This window comes from Schistocerca gregaria, chromosome 1, assembly GCF_023897955.1.
Source record: "Schistocerca gregaria isolate iqSchGreg1 chromosome 1, iqSchGreg1.2, whole genome shotgun sequence".
NCBI classification, from domain to species: Eukaryota; Metazoa; Arthropoda; class Insecta; order Orthoptera; family Acrididae; genus Schistocerca; species Schistocerca gregaria.
This window is the reverse complement of record NC_064920.1, coordinates 678,410,388-678,433,740: the sequence shown is the minus strand read 5'-3', so window position 1 is coordinate 678,433,740 and position 23,353 is coordinate 678,410,388.

Sequence of the window (23,353 nt, the reverse complement as noted above, 5' to 3'; positions counted from 1 at the left end):
TTTATGATAGTCACTCGCAATTCAGATGAGCATCGAAATGCAGAATTAATGCAAAACGATTAACCCATAGACAAGGTGAATAGGTTTAACTACTTGGGGAAGTGGTTGTGCGAAAACTTACCATCGGACATGGGAATCAGATGCAGAATAGAGAAGACCCGCAGTGTATTCATGAAATATAACAAACTGTTCACTAGCACTGACTTTCATCTTAACCTCAGAGTTAGATTTATGAAGAGCTATGTGTGGTCAGTACTTTTGTATGACGTGGAAAGTTGGACGTTGAAAGTGAACACCGTAACAAGTTGTGGCTACGTCGAAGAATACTTAAAATTCCTTAGACAGCAAGGAAAACAAATGAAGAGATCTTGAGAATAGTAAAAAAAGACCGCGAAGTGCTAACCACAATCAAACGAAAGAAAACGGCTTACTTACGCCATGTGATACGAAATGAAAGGTGACCTTCTTAAACTGATAATCGAGGTGAAGACTGGAGGCAAAAGAAGATTTGCAGGAGAAAAATGTCACGGTTCCGCAACATAAGACAGCTGACAGGAATAAGAGATGCCGGCGACTTTCTCCGTGCAGGAAGAGATAGAGAAGACTCGGCAAATGTGATCGCAAACATCCATTAGTGGATATGCAGAAGAAGAAGGAGAAGAAGAAGAAGAAGGATATTCGTGCCGTCAATTATCTTCGGGCGGCGAGGTGTGCGCTGGGGTACAATCATCGTTGTGTACGCAAACGTAAATAATTTACATGAAGACACACACCGTCTTCTCTCGTAGTGGGGTAAATAAATTAACAGTTTTGGAAATTACTTTTGTAATAATAAACAGTTTATCTACTTATTTCGTTTCTTTAGTTTTTATTTGACTGTCCCTTATAGATACAGGGTAGTATTAATTTATGTAATAAGTGGATGACTTAGAACGTCGTGTAAGACACCGCATTATCGTGGTCCGTTCTGTATTTTAGGGAACAAGTTTACGTATCATAACGACAGAATGTACGGGAGGTGAACCCGAACTACATCGACGAAATTTCGCACGTTATCTGGGTGCTTTGGTATAAAGGACTCGTGGTCCCCTTTGGCTGATGGCAGTATAATTATATTTCATTTCGATTTTTATCCTCATTTATCTTTGTATCTGTACTGCATTGAAAATATTTTTAGAGACCTGCAAAAATCGACGGTAAGCGCTGTGTGTCTTTTTGAAACCAAATTGTTTCTTTCACCCGCCGTACTTTCTATCGCCAACAATAAAGCCCATCAATTTCTTCGGCTTCAGGATTACATTCAGTACTGCTAGCTTCTGCCTCGACTTTGTTTTCCTTGCTGTGTTAGTCGTACATTAACGGTGATACACAGCAGTGTAGTTAGGTTACTACAAAAGATGTTTTGCTTCGCTAAACGTTTTGGAAGTGCAGCACAGCTACACAATGCGGCAGTGACGGCAACCACACCACAGTACTTTCGAAACTGTGTCAGAGCTATTGCGTTAGGGTCCCACTCTGTGCTTCGCGTTGTATGTTTCGGTGGCCGCAGATTAAAACCTTTTTCACTACTGCGAAAGTACTTGCATACAATCGAGGGTAATAGAGGCAACAAACCGAATGAATTATGATTACATTATTAGTCTGTAACCGGCCACCGGGCAGACGGATCACTTAAACGTAAATATTCAAAAAACGTTCATGTTGATTCTTGCAGAAGAGAAAACAGCTGCCAGTCACTTTTAATAATGCTATTCACATAAATAGTCCCATTACCGGTTTCGAACCAACAGCATCACCATCAGAAGGCTGATAACATTGAGATACATATTTGTTGTTTACTTTAGCTTTTTATTTTTAATCCTTCTTGTGGTGAAAAATGCTTGGGGTTGTGGCGCCGTCGAAAACCCCGCGTCATTACGCTGTGACGATGGCTGCTTGTATTCCTGCAGTTGTGAAGACTATATGGAGCTCTCTTTTGACACATAGTCTACGGCTGTGTAAAGCACCACACACACACACACACACACACACACACACACACACACACACACACACACACACTCACTGGAAAGATGTAACACCAAAAAGTTTTCTAATGTGGGAAGATGTATATCCATCTTTACTTACGCGTACATACTCGTACGCTATATAAAAAAGAGATTCCTGGTTCCGGCGGAGGTTAGAGTCCTCCCTCGGGCATGGGTGTGTGTATTTGTCCTTAGGATAATTTAGGTTAAGTATTGTGTAAGCTTAGGCACTGATGGCCTTAGCAGTCAAGTCCCATAAGATTTCACACACATTTGAATATTTTTTTAAAAAAAAGCGCTTCATATAGTCTTCCCTCTTGCATGAATATACTCACTTAGCTTTGCGCCCTAATGACGCAAGATTTTCGACGGCACCACCGCCCTAAGTAATTTACACCACAAGGAGGAATAAATTGTGAAAACTAATGTAAACAAGTAAAGTGTATCTTAACGTGAACAACCGTGTGATGATGAACCTGTCAGTTCGATTCCGGTAAAGGGGCTATTTATGTGAATAAATAGCATTATTAAAAGCGTTTGGTAGCTGTTTTTTTTTTTCTCTGCAAGAATCTCAACCTTTATTTTCTGCACAGCCACGGTTTCCAACAAAATAGCAAAAAAGCTGAACAACCTTCGAAATTTTGCCACTAGAGCTGGCGTCCATCATGTATAAGTTGTTTCTGAGCAGTAGACGTACGGACAGAGATCGCTCCTTATGACCAGACGCAAATCTACTAACGGAAAAAAACGGTCCGTACCTACTTAAAAGTTTAAATGATTGCACCTACATGTAAACATTAAATAGATAATATTACTGAATTTAACTGATATTATTGTCGTTATAAGTTTCAAAGGTTCTTGCGTTAGTTTTCAAATTTTGACGTTTTTTGTTAGTTGTTGTTGCTGTTGTGGCCTTCACTCCGAAGACTGGTTTCATGCAGTTCTTCATGCTACTCTATCCTGTCCTAGCCTCTTCATTTACGTATAATTACTGCAACCTACATCCTTCTGAATCTGCTCACGCTTCCCTCCAGTATTAAATGGTGATCCTTTGATGTCTCATAATGTGTAATATCAAACAATACTTTCTTTTGGTCAGGTTGTGCCACAAATTTCTTGTCTCCTCAATTCCATTCAGTTCCTCCTCTTATCTTCAACATTCCTCTGTAGCATCAGATTTCGAAAGCTTCTATTCTCTTCTTGTCTAAATTATTTATCCTCAATGTTTCACTTCCATAAATGGCTACACTCCATATAAGTACTTTTAAAAAATATTTCACGGGATCTTAAATTAATATTCGATGTTAACAAATTTCTCTTCTTCAGAAACGCTTTTCTTGCCATCGACAGTCTGCATTTTATATCCTGTCTACTTCGGCCACCATCAGTTATTTTGCTGCTCAAATAGCAAAACTCATATGCAACTTTAAGTTTCTCGTTTTCTAATCTAATTCCCTTAGCACCACCTTATTTAATTCGACTACATTCCATTATCCTTGCTTTTCTTCTATTCTTGTTCATCTTATATCCTCCTCTCATACCACTGTCGACTCCGTCCAACGGTTCTTCCAAGTCATTTGCTGTCTTTGACAAAACTACAGTGTCATAGGCAAACATCAAAGTTTTTATTTCTTTTCCATGAACTTTAATTCCTACACCTGATTTTTCTTTAGTTTCCTATACTGCTTGTTCAATGTACAGATTGAATAACATCGGGGATAAGCTACGACCCTGTATCAGTCCCTTCTCAATCGCCGCTTACCTTTCAAGCCCACGACCCTTATTACTGCTGTCTGGTTTCTGTACAAATTGTAAACAGCCTTTTGCTTCCCGTATTTTACCCCTGCTACCCTCAGAATTTAAAAGAGAGTATTCCAGTCAACATCGTAAAAAGCTTTCTCTAAGTCTACAAATGCAATAAACGTAGGTTTGCCTTTCCTTAACCTATCTTCTAAGATAACTCATAAGTATTCCCTGTCTTGTTCCCACATTTCTCCGGAATCCAAACTGCTCTTGAAATTCAAACAGCTCTTTCTCTTTTCTCCTAAGGCTGTAAGTAGGCTGTTTAGGTTTTTCTATTGGTGACGCCACGTAGCGCTCTATATGAAAATCGCTAACTGCACTGTGTGGTCTGTGGCTGGTTGGACTCAATTGTTGGAATATTCGCTAGTGTAGTGTTGGGCAGTTGTATGTGAAGTGGGGGTAGCGTTGGGCACAGTGTTGTCAATTTAGCGACTTTGTCGCTAGAAATGGCGACTTTTGCCTTCGTCTTAGCGACAAAAAAAACTTTTTAGCGACAAAAATTATCTAGCGACTTATCTGGCGACTTTGGAGTACTGATGACTTTTGAAGTACTAATCAAAACTATTTTGGGCCAGTATTTTCATTAACAAAACTAAGATTTTGACTATAGAATGGGTACTACACTGACTTTGTTCTAGATTTACTAAGTTAAATTGTGTTCTTAGCAGATCATGTAGCATTGTTCAGCATTTAGTAAACCTGAATGTGGGAATTGCCTACAGAGTAAGAAAACCTTGACTATGGAACAATTCAATATTCATTACCCACTAGCCTGTTATCGTCGATAGCGTATCGATCTATAATTCTTCAACTTTTGAACTCCCTTTATTTTTCGAATTGACAAAAAACATACGTAATGTTAAGTATAATGAAATACATTTCTATCCAGAAACCTCTAATTTTTCGAAATGTTAACTCGTAGTCAAATTATTACCACATGCACAGGGGTAACGCAAGAACAATTCGGGGGGGGGGGGGGGTGTGTGTATCTCAGACATTATTGCGTTTTAAACAATGAACAATAGGACTGATATGAGTTACCGAGTGAGTAGACTGTTTCATGACCTCTAGTTTTAATGTATTTTCAGTGATTATAAATTGGTGAAACTTATGTTGTGGTGGCTTACATAATGAATTTACCGCAGAAGAAGAAGCAGTACGTTCAAAAATATCGGGTTGCGTGGGAAGCAGAGCCTGAATTCAATGGGTGGCTGGAACCAGTCGTTGGAGACTTATCCAAGGCAAGATAACAAGTATTTGCAACAGAGTTTTATGCTAAATTGTGTGATATTAGAAACCATTCGAAAACTATTAAACATAAACAAAAAATTGATTAAAAAAACACAAACCACCTTACCTGTGAAAATTGTTCCGAAAACTACAGTTAGAATAGCAAGCAGAGCGGGAGGCGCCCTTTCTTTATTTATTGCTGAACATTGTTCTATTTTAGCTGTAGATCATTTAGGAATACTGTGCAAAAAAGTGTTTTCCGGTGACGAAGGCGCTAAAATCATGCAATTACATAGTACAAAGTGCACTAACATTATAACATGTTTTACACAATCATTGGTTGAAGATATAGGTAACCAAAAATACAATGTACTAATAGATGAATCCACAGATGTATCAATACCTAAAATGCTAGGTATCGTTATACGGTACTATAGTGTAAACAACCAAACCATTAGATCAGCATTTCTCAAACTCGCTGTAATAGAAACTGGAGATGCAAGAAATCTGGCTGCTGTTCTTGTGAATTCTTTGAAAGATCTCAAACTTCCAGTCGCTAATATGGTAGGAATTGGTACAGATAATGCTTCTGCAATGGTTGGAATAAACAATGAGCTTTTCGAACAGCTCAAGAGAGAATATGGTTTGAAGCATTTGGTATTGATCCGTTGCATTTGTCACTCTCTTCAGCTTGCAGTGTCACACGCCTCAGTGAATACCATACCTAGAAACATAGAGTTTCTTGTACGGGAAACCTACAATTGGTTCTCCATTTCACCCAAAAGACAAGAGGAATATGAAAAGTTTTATGAGACAATAAATTGTGGAAAACAGCCACTATATATATATATATATATATATATATATATATATATATATATATATATATATATATATATATATTGTTGCAATCGATGCGTCATTTAATGAAGACAATATAGCAATTACGTATGAGACAATTTTTACCACCCGAGCCCCCGTCCCCCCCCCCCCCCCCCCTGCCACTGGCTTATTGCACCATTCACAGCATTAAATTTTCAGTACACCCCTAGTAAAATCAGTTTTAGCGACTTTCTAGCGACTTTTGATATTGAATCTAGCGACTCGGGTTTCTTGGAGTTGGCAACAATGGTTGAGCAGTTGGAGGTGAGCCACCAGCAGTGGTGGATGTGGGGAGAGAGATGCCAGAGTTTAGAGAAGTCACTATGAGCGGACAATCTGGACGTGTGTCCGTGTGGCCATTAAAATTGCTACACCAAGAAGAAATGCAGATGATTAACTGGTATTAATTGGTCAAATATATTATACTAGAACTGACACGTGATTACATTTACACGCAATTTGGGTGCATAGATCCTGAGAAATCAGTACCCAGAACAACCACCCCTGTCCGTAAAGACAGCCTTGATACGCCTGGGCATTGAGTCAAACAGAGCTTGGATGGCGTGTACAGGTACAGCTGCCTATGCAGCTTCAACACGATACCACAGTTCATCAAGAGTAGTGACTGGCGTATTGTGACGAGCCAGTTGCTCGGCCACCATTGACCAGACGTTTTCAGTTGGTGAGAGATCTGGAGAATATGCTGGTCAGGGCACCAGTCGAACATTTTCTGTATCCAGAAAGGCCTGTACAGGACCTGCAACATGCGGTCGTGCATTATCCTGCTGAAATGTAGGGTTTCGCAGGGATCGAATGAAGGGTAGAGCCACGGGTCGTAACACATCTTGAAATGTAACGTCTACTGTTCGAAGTGCTGTCAATGCGAACAAGAGGTGGCCGAGACGTGTAATCATTGGCACCCCATACCATCACGCTGGGTGATAGGCCAGTATAGCGATGACAAATACACGCTTCCAATATGCGTTCACTGAATTGTCGCCAAACACGGATGCGACAATCATCATGCTGTAAACAGAACCTGGATACATCCGAAAAAATGACGTTTTGCCATTCGCGCACCCACTTTCGTCGTTGAGTACACCATCGCAGGCGCTCCTGTCTGTGATGCAGCGTCAAACGTAACCACAGCCATGGTCTCCGAGCTGATAGTCTATGCTACTACAAACGTCGTCGAACTGTTCGTGCAGATGGTTATTGTCTTGCAAATGTCCCCATCTGTTGACTCAAGGATAGAGACGTGACTGCACGATCCGTTACAGCCATGCGGATAAGGTGCCTGTCATCTCGACTGCTAGTGATACGAGGCCGTTGGGATCAAGCATGGCGTTCCGTATTTCCCTCCTGAGCCCACCGATTCCATATTCTGCTAACAGTCTTTGGATCTCAAGTAACGCGAGGAGCAATGTCGCAATACGATAAACCGTAATCGCGATATGCTACAATCCGACTTTTATCAAAGCCGGAAACGTGATGGTAAGCATTTCTCCTCCTTACACGAGGCATCACAAGAACGTTTCACCAGGCAACGCCGGTCAACTGCTGTTTGTGTATGAGAAATCGGTTGGAAACTTTCCTCATGTCAGCACGTTGTAGGTGTCGCCACCGGCCTTGTGTGAATGCTCTGAAAAGTTAATCATTTGCATATCACAGCATCTTCTTCCTGTCGGTTAAATTTCGCATCTGTAGCACGTCATCTTCGTGGTGTAGAAATTTTAATGGTCAGTAGTGTATTTTCTGGATCACTTTTATAAAAAAATTACACATGTAATGTTATAAAAATTATAAAAAAAAAGGAATTCGTATATGTGGGGTCTTGTCCACTCCTCTCCTATAAGGTACCTAAGGGATGCTGCGTTCTCGGAATATTTCACAAAAGTTCAAGCAACTAACGATAGTAGTTTTATTTCAATGAAACAGATTGACAATACTTAACTTCGGAGTTACATCGGTGTCGCAAGCGATGGGGGACATGCAAACAGTAATATTTTTCACTATAGACAAAGACCAAACAAGCAAAGGATATAATTGTTCTCGTACCACTCTCTCCTAGGCCTTGCTGTCATCTGACTAGGGCCTCCCGTTGGGTAGACCGTTTGCTGGGTGCAAGTCTTAAGATTTGACGCCACTTCGGCGACTTGCGCGTCGATGGGGATGAAATGAGGATGATTAGGACAACACAACACAACACCCAGTCCCTGAGCGGAAAAAATCTCTGATCCAGCCGTGAATCGAACCCGGGCTCTTAAGATTGATATTCTGTCGCGCTGATCACGGAGCTGCCGGAGGCGGACTAGGACGTGCTAATGCGCTGCGAATTCTGCCCACTAATGTCCGGAGGAGGGTGGCAGGAGCGGCGCTTTTATTCACTTCGGCTAGATGCCGCTCCTGTCGTGGCGACGTCCTTGTCAGCGTGCTATGGGCCGACATCTTGCGCTATTCTTCTTCGTTCCAGCCAGCCAGAACAACATATACAAGCATTTACATACTGACAGGTCTAGTTTGACAAGGACAGAACATGTAGTCGTCCTTAGCCTCTTAGGATGAGCAAACCTGGCATCTGCCTAACGCAATTTCAATGGCCTGTATTGCAAGTAGCAAATGCCTGGCATAACGAGTTTTAACGCCATCCTATATTTTCACCGAGATTTTTGCAAGAAACGGTTAGTTCTATGGACAACAATAAAGACCATGTATTCATTAAATGCCGAGAATCCTAAGTGCCAGTATTACAGGGTTTGGTTACTTGTGTTGCAGTAGACAGATCTACTCGCTCTTTCTTCCAGTCGTCCTGCAGCTTGGCAGACAGCTTTGGAGCAGTTTTGTAGCGTTCTGGCCTGCTGCCAATCCGCGCTGTAACACATCTTAAAATTCTTCAGTTGGGATCAGGGCTCTGAGCCAATTATTCGTTGCCAGTCGCTTCCATTTCCACGACTTCGTTTTGTGATCAATGCGTTGCTTCACGATAAAAGAAAAAGAAAAAAATAGCCAGTTCACGTAGTCGAGATGGCCTAAGAAGATGCTTGACAGCTCGCAGTGCTTTTCCAGCTTTCATCTGCGAAGAGATAATGGGTGCAGGCGAAAACAATGGATGTCTACAGAGCTGTGAGAACATTGAGGCATTGCCATGGTGACTGCAGATGGGCAGAACCATTTTTTTCAGATATAGGATTAGAACTGCTAGCTCATTGGAATGAACTAGCTCTTTTTCATGACTCAACCCATCATTCACTCACAATTATACCTGTGTTTTTATCTGATTCAGTCCTATTTTCAAAGATCTTAAAAACAGAAGTAATATGCTTATGTTATGTCCGTAGAAGTTTTGAGATTTAAATGTTCTGCTTCTCATCTGCTGTAACAATTAAAAATATTACAACAATATCCTAAATATCTCTTATGAAGTAGGAAATATTCAGTAATAGTAGGAAAAATTCAGTAGTAAGACTGATTCTTGTTATGTTTTGATAACCTTGTTGGAGACAAAATAGAATGTAGGAAGTATAGGATAACTGGAATTAACTATCTACAGTCGTCGTTGACAATCAGTATGACAATATATGTGCCCAAGGAGGAAAATCTGAATTAATCAGTAGTGTGATTTACAAAAAAGATTTGATCTATTTCATTCAAAGTGAGGCTATTTTTGTCTCGGTGCATCGTTGGAAAATGCTTTTGAAAAAATACACTCACAAGGCACCGACATAGCTGGGATACAAGATATTTTTAGAAACAATTGTTACAGAGTTGGGAACGGCAATCTTCTTGTTTCCCAGCAGTTTAAGGAAGCGCTGTTTCTAGGAAAATATGCCTCAGATAAATATTTGCCAAGTTCATCAATCACTACATATACTGCGTCATGATTTCATTGGAGAACACGCTGCATACAGCCGTAAATATTTTATCCGCAAGCGCCAAGGAAATAATCTGTGTCTTCGTAGAAAGAAAGAAGTTATGGCTTTCAATGGCCAAGAGCCAATTCCCAGAAAAATAATAATGATGAGTCAGAAAATAGAAAGAGTAAACCCATTCCATGTCGTAGGAAATACTATCTCATTCATGATAGAAAAGGAGATACAAAACAAAGCAGAAGGATTTAATTACGTTAACAGAGCAGTGTGCAGAACTTTGGAACTAAAGTAGGAAAGAAAATTCTACTAAAGTTCTACGAAACGATGGCAGAACCAACAATAATATTTCAAAGTGAATCATTGCCTGTAACAAAAAGAAACGAATAAAGAATATAAGCATTGTGGGTGCGAGTCCTAAGAAGTGTAGCTTGGTACACATTATCCCATAGGATGGCTGCTGACATCAAAGAAAAACACGGACTGAAAAGCTTAGTTGTGCAGATTAAGAAATTTAGGAACAACTGAATGGACTACGTCACAAGAATGTAAAATGACAGAATACACGAAATAATGATGAATTATTACCCAGTGGGCGTAATGTCTTAAGGAAGTCCGAGGAAAAGGTGAAGATATCAATAATTTCAATCAAGAGAATGTAACAGGCAAATGTCTGATACGTCCAAACAAAAGAAGACATCTCATACTAAAAATATTACGATTCTGTAAGTAACTGTGATGTAATAGGTTTTGAAGTTACATGTAAAACCCTGGTACAGTGTAAAAGGTGTCCTGAAAGCATTTATCTTGTCAGCTTAAATGACTAAATAAAATATAAAAACAATACATACATCCACTGTCATTAATAAAAAATAATTATGTAAATACATACTGTTATTATAATAAAGAACACTATCGAGTAAAGCTTAACTTCGGTAGAGAGGCACTGAGTCAAGGAATGAGCTGCAAGCTAAATCAGTGCGTGAACCAAGAGCACAGAGAGAATAGCGATTCCACAGTTGCCTTGTAAGCCATCCCATGCAGTCAGGATCGGGTGCCATGAGACATCGGCCGACCAGGATCTGTTGGCAGTCGGGATAGGCTGCCGCGGGAGATCGGAATCTGCCGCTCAGCCATAGGGACGGGTCGCTTTGCGATTTGCTCCGTGCAAATGGTGGCAGAAGACCGCTGACCGCCTAACTCACATGATCACCAACAACGTATTCCGAGTGCGAAGTTAAATCAAAAGATACGAAGTAACAACTCATTCAGCACCATCTAAACGTTTATTGGGCTTCTGAAATTTGAGGCTTTCTTTTCAAATAAAGACCAGCAATACAGGGTGTAAACGATAACTGTTTACTGTGTACCACAGTAGTGTAGAGGAAGTCGAAATGAACTATTTGACGCAGAACACGTGCACTCTATCAACTCGGGACACTACCTCTAGTTTGCTAAAAATCCACCTAAATTAAAGTGCATGCACATTGCGAGACTTTCAGTATTCTCTTGCTCCCTTTGCGCAAACTGTTAGTCTTAGCAAAAAATGAATAGGATCTTCTTTGTAGGAAATTTAATGAGGCTTACTTTTGTGCAAGGATATGTTTTCGCCAGACACCACAGTTCCTAGTTTTTAAAGGAGAACGCACAAAAGTGAGGAACGAACTACATTAAATTTTTTCCAAAAAAAAGGCCCTATAATTTTTTTCTCCAGGATTAACAGTATGCATGAAGAGAGGGCGGGAATATTGAAAATCCCATGTGACATGCATGCGCTGTAGCTTGGGTAATTTTTGTAGACCAATTTGAAGTGGTTTCACAACTTGATGGATCACAAGTGCCCTATATCAGACTGCTTCTTCCTGACTTCCTCTACACCACTCTGATACTTGTAAACAGTTATTGTTTACATCCAGTATAAGGAGCAAAGAGTTTTCTGCGTTAATGTAGAGTTCTGTAGAGCTTAACTTTCTTCAATTTCTATTCTTTTCATGGCTGAGAAAAGCTCGACACTACTGGCCATAAACTGTTACACCAAGAGCAAATGCAGATGATAAACGGGTATTCATTGGACAAATATATTATACTAGAACTGACATGTGATTACATTTTCAAGCAATTTGGGCGCATAGATCCTGAGAAATCAGTACCCAGAACAACCACTTGTGGCCGTAATAACGGCCTTGATACGCCTTGCCATTGAGCCAAACAGAGCTTGGATGGCGTGTACAGGTACAGCTGCCCGTGCATCTTCAACACGATACCACAATTCATCAAGAGTAGTGACTGGCGTATTGTTACGAGCCAGTTGCTCGTCCATCATTGACCAGACGTTTTCAGTTGGTGAGAGATCTGGAGAACGTGCTGGCCAGGGCAGCAGTCGAACATTTTCTGTATCCAGAAAGGCCCGTACAGGACCTGCAAAATGCGGTCGTGCATTATCCTGCTGAAATGTAGGGTTTCGCAGGGATCGAATGAAGGGTAGAGCCACAGGTCGTAACTCATCTGAAATGTAACGTCCACTGTTCAAAGTGCCGTCAATGCGAACAAGAGGTGACCAAGACGTGTAACCAATGGCACCCCATACCATCACGCTGGGTGATACGCCAGTATGGCGATGACAAATACACGCTTCCAATGTACGTTCACTGCGATGTCGCCAAACTGGGATGCGACCATCATGATGCTGTAAACGGAACCTACATTTATCCGACAAAATGACGTTTTGCCATTCGTGCACCCAGGTTCGTCGTTGAGTACACCATCGCAGCCGCTCCTGTCTGTGATGCAGCGTATACGTAACCGCAGCCATGGTGTCCGAGCTGATAGTCTATGCTACTACAAACGTCGTCGAACTGTTCGTGCAGATGGTTGTTGTCTTGCAAACGTCGCCATCTGTTGACTCAGGGATCGAGAGGTGGCTGCACGATCCGTTACAGCAATGCGGATAACATGCTTACCATTTCGACTGCTAGTGATACGAGGCCGTTGGGATCCAACACGGCGTTCCGCATTACCCTAGTGGACCCACCGATTCCATATTCTACTAACAGTCATTGCATCTCGACCAACGTGAGCACCAGTGTCATAATACGATAAACCGCGATCGCTATAGGCTACAATCCGACCTTTATCAAAGTCGGAAACGTGATGGTAGGCATTTCTCCTCCTTACACGAGGCACCACAATAACGTTTCACCAGGCAACGCCGGTCAACTGCTGTTTGTGCATGAGAAATCGGTTGGAATCTTTCCTCGTGTCAGCACGTTGTAGGTGTCGCCACCTGCGCCAGCCTTGTGTGAATGCTCTGAAAAGCTGATCATTTGCATATCACAGCATCTTCTTCCTGTCGGTTAAATTTCGCGTCTGTAGCACGTCATTTTCGTGGTGTAGCAATTTTAATGGCCAGTTGTGTATATAAATTCATACATGCACTTGGTCTATAGTGCATTTTTTTACTGATTGGGAAATGTTTCCTTCAGCATGTTATTTGGGATGTTGATGCAGAGGCATGCTGCAGAATCTTTATTCTGATCAGTAATATCACATACTTCTACGTTCATCGAATACTTTCACAATAATTCTCTATTATTCCAATCTCGAACAGCTTGAGGAAGAACTGAACACCTATATCTTTCCGTTCGAGCTCTGATTTTTCTTATTACATTATGATGATCGTTTCACTTTATGTAGGTCGACGTCAACAAAATATTTTCGCACTTGGAGGAGAAAGCTGGCGATTGAAATTTCGCAACGAAAAACGACTTTGTTTTAATGATGCCCACCCCATATCCAATATCATTGCAGTGACACTACCTCCACTATTTCGCGAAACATGTGCTGCCCTTCTTTGAACTTTCTGGATGAAGTCGTCAGTCCTCTTTGGTAAGGATTCCACACCGCGCGCAGTCCTGCCTTTGTGACCGAGCGGTTCTATGCGCTTCAGTCCGGAACCGAGCTGCTGCTACGGTCGCAGGTTCGAATCCTGCCTCGGGAGTGGATGTGTGTGTGGTCCTTAGGTTAGTTAGGTTTAAGTAGTTCTAAGTCTAGGGGACTGATGACCATAGATGTTAAGTCCCATAGTGCTCAGAGCCATTTGAACCTTTTTTTTTTAGGTAGGCCAGCAAAGCTGAGGCACCGAGCCCACTGCAACTGCCAGTGATCAACGTAACAGTCACTCATCTTTGGTTGCTGACTCTGAATGGACAACGGAGAGCTATACTGTACTATGAGACAGGTTTAGAACCCTTTGCTTCGATGAAGTGAAGCACGTAGACGAAGACCCGCGTGATAGTCGCGTATACTTCAAACCTTTCCATTAGTGTTGACAGTTTAAAGTAATCGATAGACAGACCAACAACTTAAGTAGCTAGCCAGTGGCTAGCCGCCCTGCGAAGCTCAAGTGCAGGGCCGCACGCATGCAGCGTGTGCGTGCCGCGTGCGGGCCGAGGACCGTCCTGTCAACCGGCTTTGCTCGGTACTTCTCGGAAGTCCCCAGAACCCCAAGACATTTGATTTAGCATTGTGGTGCGGCATTTTCCGTTCGGCACAACTCTCATGAGTTCGGCGGAATCGTGTTGTCAGCACTATTTAACCTTTGCTATTTGTTCGTTGTACGAAGGTATAAGTAGGCTGTTTAGGTTTTTATGCTGATAACGCCATGTAGCGCTCTATATGAAAATCACTGACTGTGCTGTGTGCAGTCTGTGGCTGCTTGGCATTGTTGAAATATTCTCTATTGTAGTGTTGGGCACTTGGATGTGAACAGCGCGTAGCGTTGTGCAGCTGGAGGTGAGCCGCCAGCAGTGGAGGATGTGGGGAGAGAGATTGCAGAATTTTAAGAGCGGACGATCTGGACATGTGTCCGCCAGAAAGAGTAAATTTGTAATACTGGATATCATATATATATATATATATATATATATATATATATATATATATATATATATATATATATATATATGTTGTTGTCTTCAGTCCTGAGACTGGTTTGATGCAGCTCTCCATGCTACTCTATCCTGTGCAAGCTGCTTCATCTCCCAGTACCTACTGCAACCTACATCCTTCTGAATCTGCTTAGTGTACTCATCTCTCGGTCTCCCTCTACGATTTTTACCCTCCACACTGCCCTCCAATGCTAAATTTGTGATCCCTTGATGCCTCAAAACATGTCCTACCAACCGATCCCTTCTTCTAGTCAAGTTGTGCCACAAACTTCTCTTCTCCCCAATCCTATTCAATACCTCCTCATTAGTTACGTGATCTATCCACCTTATCTTCAGTATTCTTCTGTAGCACCACATTTCGAAAGCTTCTATTCTCTTCTTGTCCAAACTAGTTATCGTCCATGTTTCACTTCCATACATGGCTACACTCCAAACAAATACTTTCAGAAACGACTTCCTGATACATAAATCTATATTCGATGTTAACAAATTTCTCTTCTTCAGAAACGCTTTCCTTGCCATTACCAGTCTACATTTTATATCCTCTCTACTTCGACCATCATCAGTTATTTTACTTCCTAAATAGAAAAACTCCTTTACTACTTTAAGTGTCTCATTTCCTAATCTAATTCCCTCAGCATCACCCGATTTAATTTGACTACATTCCATTATCCTCGTTTTGCTTTTGTTAATGTTCATCTTATATCCTTCTTTCAAGACACTGTCCATTCCGTTCAACTGCTCTTCCAGGTCCTTTGCTGTCTCTGACAGAATTACAATGTCATCGGCGAACCTCAAAGTTTTTACTTCTTCTCCATGAATTTTAATACCTACTCCGAATTTTTCTTTTGTTTCCTTTACTGCTTGCTCAATATACAGATTGAATAACATCGGGGAGAGGCTACAACCCTGTCTCACTCCTTTCCCAACCACTGCTTCCCTTTCATGCCCCTCGACTCTTATTACTGCCATCTGGTTTCTGTACAAATTATAAATAGCCTTTCGCTCCCTGTATTTTACCCCTGCCACCTTTAGAATTTGAAAGAGAGTATTCCAGTCAACATTGTCAAAAGCTTTCTCTAAGTCTACAAATGCTAGAAACGTAGGTTTGCCTTTTCTTAATCTTTCTTCTAAGATAAGTCGTAAGGTCAGTATTGCCTCACGTGTTCCAACATTTCGACGGAATCCAAACTGATCCTCCCCGAGGTCTGCATCTACCAGTTTTTCCATTCGTCTGTAAAGAATTCGCGTTAGTATTTTGCAGCCGTGGCTTATTAAACTGATAGTACGGTAATTTTCACATCTGTCAGCACCTGCTTTCTTTGGGATTGGAATTATTATATTCTTCTTGAAGTCTGAGGGTATTTCGCCTGTCTCATACATATTGCTCACCAGCTGGTAGAGTTTTGTCATGACTTGCTCTCCCAAGGCCGTCAGTAGTTCTAATGGAATGTTGTCTACTCCGGGGGCCTTGTTTCGACTCAGGTCTTTCAGTGCTCTGTCAAACTCTTCACGCAGTATCGTATCTCCCATTTCATCTTCATCTACATCCCCTTCTATTTCCATAATATTGTCCTCAAGTACATCGCCCTTGTATGAACCTTCTATATACTCCTTCCACCTTTCTGCCTTCCCTTCTTTGCTTAGAACTGGGCTGCCATCTGAGCTCTTGATATTCATACACGTGGTTCTCTTCTCTCCAAAGGTCTCTTTAATTTTCCTGTAGGCAGTATCTATTTTACCCCTAGTGAGATAAGCTTCTACATCCTTACATTTGTCCTGTAGCCATCCCTGTTTAGCCATTTTGCACTTCCTGTCGATCTCATTTTTGAGACGTTTGTATTCCTTTTTGCCTGCTTCATTTACTGCATTTTTATATTTTCTCCTTTCATCAATTAAATTCAATATTTCTTCTGTTACCCAAGGATTTCTAGCAGCCCTCGTCTTTGTACCTACTTTATCCTCTGCTGCCTTCACTACTACATCCCTCAGAGCTACCCATTCTTCTTCTACTGTATTTCTTTCCCCTATTCCTGTCAATTGTTCCCTTATGCTCTCTCTGAAACTCTGTACAACCTCTGGTTCTTTCAGTTTATCCAGGTCCCATCTCCTTAATTTCCCACATTTTTGCAGTTTCTTCAGTTTTAATCTACAGGTCATAACCAATAGATTGTGGTCAGAGTTCACATCTGCCCCTGGAAATGTCTTACAACTTAAAACCTGGTTCCTAAATCTCTGTCTTACCATTATATAATCTATCTGATACCTTTTAGTATCTCCAGGGTTCTTCCACGTATACAACCTTCTTTCATGATTCTTAAACCAAGTGTTAGCTATGATTAAGTTGTGCTCTGTGCAATATTCTACTAGGCGGCTTCCTCTTTCATTTCTTAGCCCCAATCCATATTCACCTACTATGTTTCCTTCTCTCCCTTTTCCTACACTCGAATTCCAGTCACCCATTACTATTAAATTTTCGTCTCCCTTCACTATCTGAATAATTTCTTTTATATATATATATATATATATATATATATATATATATATATATATATATATATATAGTCATCAGTCTGCTGACTGGTTTGATGCGGCCCGCCCACGAATTTCTTTCCTGTGCTAACCTCTTCATCTCAGAGCAGCACTTGCAACCTACGTCCTCAATTATTTGCTTGACGTATTCCAATCTCTGTCTTCCTCTACAGTTTTTGCCCTCTGCAGCTCCCTCTAGTACAATGGAAGTCACTCCCTCATGTCTTAGCAGATGTCCTATCATCCTGTCCCTTCTCCTTATCATATTCCTTTCCTCTCCGATTCTGCGTAGAACCTCCTCGTTCCTTACCTTATCAGTCCACCTAATTTTCAACATTCGTCTATAGCACCACATCTCAAATGCTTCGATTCTCTTCTGTTCCGGTTTTCCCACAGTATATATATTTGAACACTATTAAGACAAATACATTGTTTGTTCTGTATCAAAATCTTTCATTTGCTTACTACGCCTATCAGTAGTTAGAATCTTTTATTTAGCTGGCAGTATTGGCGCTCGCTATTTTGCAGTAGTTCGAATAACGAAGATTTTTGTGAGGTAAGTGATTCATGAAAGGTATAGGTTATTGTTTGTTAGTCAGGGCCATTCTTTTGTAGGGATTATTGAAAGTCAGATTGCATTGCGCTAAACATATTGTGTGTCAGTTTAGTGTTGATCAGAATAAGTAAAGAGCGAAGTGTCTGAGTACGTTCAGTTCTGCTCAGCTGTTTAAAAATCAAATAAAGTAAGAGGTTTATCAGCACAGTAATTCACTAATTTTTCTAGGGGGACGTTTCAAAGGTTATTCACAGGTCCATTTGCTGACTGCACAAGATTAAGCAGTATAACGATCTGTCGCTACTATCCTTTAAAATGGATGGAAATGACAGAAGATGAGAATTCTCAATTTGCGTAAGCGACAGATACTGCTTATTTGCTGCAAAACGGCATTGTAGAACCATTCAGAAAGAATTTGAACTTTTCGACGACAATGAAAGAACATAAAATTAAATCGATCGACAGAAGAGATTCATTGTTCTGTACATCAAGAACCACTTTGTGTTAAATTTAGGCGGCCGCGGTGGCCGTGCGGTTCTGGGCGCTTCAGTCTGGAACCGCGGGACTGCTACGGTCGCAGGTTCGAATCCTGCCTCGGGCATGGATGTGTGTGATCTTTAGGTTTAAGTAGTTTTAAGTTCTACGGGATTGATGACCTAAGATATTAAGTCCCATAGTGCTCAGAGCCATTTGAACCATTTCTTTGTGTTAAATTTGCAGGCGTGGTGCACTTGCATAATTTGGTGGAACGAAAAGCAAAATTTCTAAAGTTACACCCATTATTCCATTTTCAGTTTTAACAGTTTTCAATGGAAATGAATGAAGAGCATGAAGACTCCATATATAAAAACTTACTGGCAGATTAAAATTGTATGCCGGACCGAGACTCGAACTCGTGACCTTTGCCTTTCGTTGGCAAGTGCTCTACTAACTTGCCAGTTTTAATCTGCTAGGAAGTTTCATATCAGAGCACACTCCGCTGCAGAGTGAATAGTTCATTCTGGAAACTTCATACATTACAGCAAAGTACGTTAGTTAAGTAAAGGGGCATGCCCAGAACGATTTTTTCGATTTAGATCTCGCTTTTATTGAATTTATGAAGGAAGAAGGAGTGCAGGCACGAAAATTAGAACATCAGGAATGAATTGCAGACTTTGCATTTTCTGTGGACTTGACTGCCCACTACCCACAGTAAGACATTGCGACATAACTTCTTTCTGATTCGATGGGAACGCATTTAGAAGAAAATTGGGTTGCAGGAGGTACGCAATCTGACAAAAACAATACAGTTTCCTAAGCTCATTGGCGGTACAGAAAGATCGAGGTTCGAAGAATTCATTGTGGCCTTGCAAGTATTTCAAATATAATTTTATGAAGGTTTTAAGGACAATGTCAGTCTTACATCTATTTCCGAGCTGTCTTCGAGACCGTTTGCCATTTCAATTGAAAGCACCCCTGTACATGTACAGAAGAAACTGATTGACCTGCAAGGTAATTCTAGTTTTATTTACAAATATTTTTACGTTAAATCTATCCAGGACGTCTACATTGCTTTTCTCAGGCACTTTTTCCAAGTCTCCATAATTGAAAAGTGCTACAATATTTCGATCGACGTATTTGTCTGATAGACTTTTTCGATTATGAAACTAAATAAGTCAGATTACATCTCATCTTGAGTGTAAAACTCTTGCAAATCTTCTGTCTGTCCACATGCCAACAGTTTGCCCCACATAAAAATTATATTATGCCTTCAGCGTGCCAAAAGTAATTAATTTATAGTGAAGACTTGTTTTGATTATGATCTATGTTACTGAAAAATGTGATATATAAGACCAAGTCGTTCGCAGTACGACTGTACTGCCATTTAAATGTGGCGCTTTCCATGTTTACCCGTCTACTTTTGCTCGGGCACAGATAGAGCGGCGTGGCGGCAGAGAAATTGCGAAGCGAGACAGGCACTCTCTCCTCGGCATGGCCTGCGAGCCGAAAGCTTTTTTTTAATTTTTTTTTTTTACACTATGGGACTCAACTGCTGTGGTCATCAGTCCCCTAGAACTTAGAACTACTGAAACCTAACTAACCTAAGGACATCACACACATCCATGCCCGAGGCAGGATTCGAACCTGCGACCGTAGCAGTCGCGTGGTTCCAGACTGAGCGCCTAGAACCGCGGGACCACCGCGAGCCGAAAGCTCTGGCCACCACTGCTCTGATGTAATGGCACTGTCCGTTCGCACTACTACGAGTGCGAATCCACGAGTCTGTTCGGGATCAATGGCTGTTAATGTATTAATTACAACAACTTTGTGGTCAGTTTTTAGTTCTGGTAAATCACATCTTAGCAGGCACACGGTTAAACAGCCTACAGTTGCTTTATTTGAATGGTGGGTTAAGACAAAGAAGACGAAGCACATCCACATTTTATATATATGGAGCGTAAAAACCAAAGTATACAAAATTTTAGAGTGTTCAGAGGAGATGAAAAGAAATACCTTTCTATGTGGTAAAGATTTCACAGGTGCACCGTTGACTGGCTAATTGCTCAGAAATGGTGTTCAAACTGCCGTGTAATCAATATTGTTTTATAGATGCTGTTGAAAATGTCGCCAGTTCACAGTAATGCACACCTGGCCTGTGTGTGCTAATGGTCGTCTAACATGCTGAAAACAACCAGGTGTTCACAAATAGTGGATATAGCTTCAGCCGAATGGGCAACCAGTTCTGGAGCGTCTATCGGTGCTTCGTACAGCAAATGCTTCATCCTCCCCGCCACACACACAAAAAGAAATCCATAGGAGGTCAGCAACATCTATCACACAATATTCATCACGCGACAGTTTCAACACAGTCTCTGTGCATCATCTACCTTAAAACCTTCAAGTACCCGTAGTTGGGAAGCGGTGCACTTGTGACATTTTGGTCACCTAAAATATTTCTTTTTATCTCTACCAAACACTCTAACACTGCAGGTAAGTATTTTTTTTTACATCCTATACAATCTTCATTTCCTTTTCGTCCATCTGTTGCCCAGCCTTACTGCGAGGTGATGGGCTGAATGTGAAGTTCGCGCTCTTTCTAATATACACAGTCGAGCCATACTAATGTGACCACCAATTAAAAACTTGGATAACCACCATTCTGCAGCGTGGCCTGATGGGAGACGTGCTGCAAGAAAGCCAGTGGGGCTCTGGAAGGTATGGACAACTATGTTGAGCCATACTGACTAAAATGCCACGGCAGCTGCTCTAGGTTTCTCGGTTGAGGATCCATGATGCAAACATCCCGGTCGAGGTGACCTCTCAGATTTTCGACTGACTGATTATAAATTCGGGGAGCCTGGTGGCCAGGGAAGTACAGTAAACTCATCCCAGTGATCTTCAGACCATGCACGTACAGTGCGAGCTGTGTGATACACTACTTTGTGCTGGTCCTAGATACCATCGTGCTGGGGAGAGACAAATTGCATGTAGGGATGGAGGTGGTTCCCAAGAATAAATGCAAGCTTGTGCCTTGCTGAATGACGAGATCACCAACGGAATGCCACGAAACATTCCCCAGACCATAATTCTATCACCTTTTTTCGTTTCAGACTTTTCGCGCCCTACACACCAACGGCCATCTGTCTGATGGGGCATAAAACGTGATTCACCTGAAAGGCCATGTCTCGTCAGTCAGTAGACGTCCAATTCCGATATTGAAGTGCAAATGCCGATCTTCGTCGCCGCTAAACAGCAGTCAACTTAGGTCTTTGAACCAAGCGCCTGCTGCTGCTTCTGCTGCTGAGGCTTATAAGCAGCAACGGTCATTGAGGGGACTTTGTTGGTAGCACCTTGATTCGACTGGGCGCTCAGTTGCTCACCAGTTGAAAGTTTAGAATGAGATTATTCACTCTGCAGCGGAGTGTCCGCTGATATGAGACTTCCTGGCAGATTAAAACTGTGCATCGGACCGAGACTCGAACTCGGTACCCTTGCCTTTCGCGGACAAGTGCTCTACCAACGGAGCTACCCAAGCACGACTCACGACCCATCCCCACAGCTCCATTTCCGCCAGTACCTCGTCTCCTACCTTCCAAACTTCACAGAAGCTCTCCTGCGATCTTTGCAGAACTAGCACTCCTGGAAGAAAGGATATTGCGGAGACATGGCTTCGCTACAGCCTGGGGGATGTTTCCAGAACGAGATTTTCACTCTGCATATGAGTGTGCGCTGACATGAAACTTCCTGGCAGATTAAAACTGTGTGCCGGACCGAGACTCGAACTCGGGACCTTTGCCTTTCGCGGGCAAGTGCTCTACCAACTGAGCTACCCAAGCAAAGGTCCCGATTTCGAGTTCCACAGGTCCGGAGTTCGAGTCTCGGTGCGGCACACAGTTTTAATGTGCCGGAAGTTTCAGTTAAAAGTATGTTCGCGTGTGCTCATCTCCACAGGCGTCATTTACGCCTGACATGTATTGCCATGACCTGTATTGCCCGTGGTGCACCTACATTGCCTCGGTGTCGGTTTTGTATTGTGCGATTTTGCCATGCGCCATATAATTTCACCGCAGTGGCACGCCAACAGTCTACGAACTTAGCTGTTTCGGAAATGCTTCCAAAAGCCAGTGATCATAAATAAGCCCGTTTTCGCACTACGACAACGACCGCCACTGTTTTCCACGTCCTCCCGACCCGCTTTGTATACCCTCCACTGACAGTGCTGCCACGTGTCGTCTGTGAGTTATTATTGCTCGTTGACGTCGAACAAATTCGGTGGTCACCTTAATGTAACTGGACAGTGCATATGCCTTTGTTTTGTGGTTTTCATGGCCGACGTTTGAATGTGTTTTTCGTCGTCAAATCTATATCCGCCCTGAAATTATGATACAAACTCAAATTTCATACGTGAAATATTTTATATGAAACAAAAACTTATTTTTTGCATAATTATGGGTTTTCTCCTCATTTTCAAACAATACACAAAAATGGCGTAAATGTTTGTGAGTTAGGCGCACAATCTAATATTTGGGCATGTAACTAGTCCCATGTTGCCAGCAAGTGGTATACTTTCCTATGTTCACAGAGATCAGATTCTCCAACCAGACGGAAAATTGGTTGCGATTATATGACTTCTTTCATTATCTATACCCACGTTCTTGTAAATTTGTTGATTGTATTTCTTAGCGTTGTTATGGGTTAAGGTCTGATATTTGTTCTGGACGGGTAGTGAGTATTTGGGTTTTATTTACCATCGATTAAGACTCGCGGGCTGTGCTTGTATACCTTCTGCACCGTCTCTTATGGATTAAAATTATTATGGCGTTGTTATAAAGATCGGATATCGTCTTTTCGGCAGGCATTCTGTGAATATTTCGCACTTTTAACTTTCACCAAATATCATTTCCTTTTATAACCTTTTATCTCCTTATTCCCTAGTGTCGCTGCTTTTTCTAAATGGTATGTGCTGCATCTAATCCTTGCAGTAATACTTCCTGAAGTATTCACTCTCACAGTTTACTTCCGTTTCCGTAG